Here is a 1,978-nt window from a genome sequence, read left to right as displayed (position 1 = left end):
TTACCGCCGTTACGTATAATGATTGTTTTGGCTACGAGATGTGAAACGCTTCTCGCGATAGTAAATAATTTACAGACTAGCTCTGGTTTCTCAGGAAAAACAAGCAAACATTGTGTGGTAAAGGCATTTGCCCACAACCCCACGCCATGATTTTTCAAAACAGAAGAGCAGATTTTGACTATTGTGCTTCAAATTTTAACTCGAGCTCCACGAATATGCTCCGATGATCCTCTGTTCAACAAACGGCGCTTGTATAGTCTATATGCGACATCCGCGATTGCAGTTCGTTTAGAATAAGAAATGAGAATGTGAATTTTTGTTCATTCATCATTTTTCTACTGTGTATCTACTGCAGCATTCAGTTGATTTTCATGATTATAGTCACTATTAACAAACTGTAAGTTCACTACAGCCATAATTTTAAAAAGAATAACTTGACTGTGCTGCTCTTGCTGTAAAAAAAGAAAACGATAACTTTATTTTTCTATTGATCTATTATCTTTTTTATGATTATTTTTTATGATTAGTATAATAATCATAATGCAATTATACAAAATAATAATATAACTGCGTATAAAATAAATGATGTAACTAATATAATTGGTAGAAAATTCCAAATGATAACCGAGATTGATGTAATTGATTCCATTTATTAGCTAAAAGTTAGTTAAAAAAATTATTGGGTTAGTTCATTGCTATTAGTTAAAAAAATTTGAACAACGCTAAAGATGAGTCTGAATAGGGAAGCTAAGTAGGAGAACAACAAAACTGAGCTGAACTAGCAAGATAGCGGAATGTTGCGAAATAATAGATGCGTGTAATTATTTCATGCTAAAACTAATCTGCACGTCAGAGGGACTGGTTCGGAATTCTCAGAGCAATGATTGTTAGGCCCAATTTGATTGTTCTATACTTCCAGGGATTAAACCAATTAAAACGCCGTGATTGTTTTAGGAGAGCGCATTTGTTGGCTTAATTGACCAATGACACACAAGTCGATTTCATACGTCATATATTAATGATTACCAAAACACTTGTTTTTTGGTAGACCTGTGTTTGGCTGGCTATATCTCAGCTTCTGGTTGGTCAATCTCGTTGATTCTTTTTTGGAACATCAGTCAACACCTCAAGATAAATAATAAAGCATAATAATATTATGCTTTCTCTATTCTTTAAAATTAAACACGATTTATATCTACTTGTTTTTATTTATAGTATGCAGTACAGTTTATGATGTAAAATGTTGAAAACATACTTTACCCAAGTTGTTTTCTCGCCTTGGAATGGATTAAAATTTACATAAATTTTTTCAGGTATCGAGCAGTCGAAGAGATTCACCGGGTTGCTTATTCTAGTTAAAGGTTATGTAGAATTTAAACCTAGCTCACATTTGTAATCTTTACTAGGATCTTTACTTTTACTTACCTAACTGCTATGCCTTAGGAAACTTCAGCTATCATATGTTGAAAATTACCTGGATTGTGCATTCAAATATTATTGCTCAAATTTCATATCGTATAATGAAAATATCTTTTACTGAGATGTTTGCAAGCGGAGATAGGGCTGTGAAGAGGTTGACCAACAAGATTAACTTCGCATCTCTATTTCACCATGATGCTTGAAAGGCAGCTTTAAACAAGTTCACTCGTTGTATTTGTAGATTGGTTGGCAACAGTGACAATGAAAGTGATCATCAAATCTTGGACACCTGTAGCCACTTGGCAATGGGTATCTAATGATGACACCTGTGGCATATGTCGAATGTCATTCGAGGCCTGTTGTCCAGATTGCAGAACACCAGGGGATGACTGTCCACTAGTATGGGGCGAGTGTTCTCATTGCTTCCATATCCACTGCATTATGAAATGGTTAAGTTCTCAGCCACAGCATCAGCAGTGTCCCATGTGCCGACAAGAATGGAAGTTTAAAGAAAAGGATTAAGATAAAATATACTAAAACCTTGTGAACAGAAGACAAC

The sequence above is a fragment of the Watersipora subatra genome, chromosome 4 (assembly GCF_963576615.1).
Source record: "Watersipora subatra chromosome 4, tzWatSuba1.1, whole genome shotgun sequence".
Taxonomy (NCBI): domain Eukaryota; kingdom Metazoa; phylum Bryozoa; class Gymnolaemata; order Cheilostomatida; family Watersiporidae; genus Watersipora; species Watersipora subatra.
The sequence above is the reverse complement of the archived record's forward strand: the minus strand, read 5'-3'. Positions refer to the sequence as shown.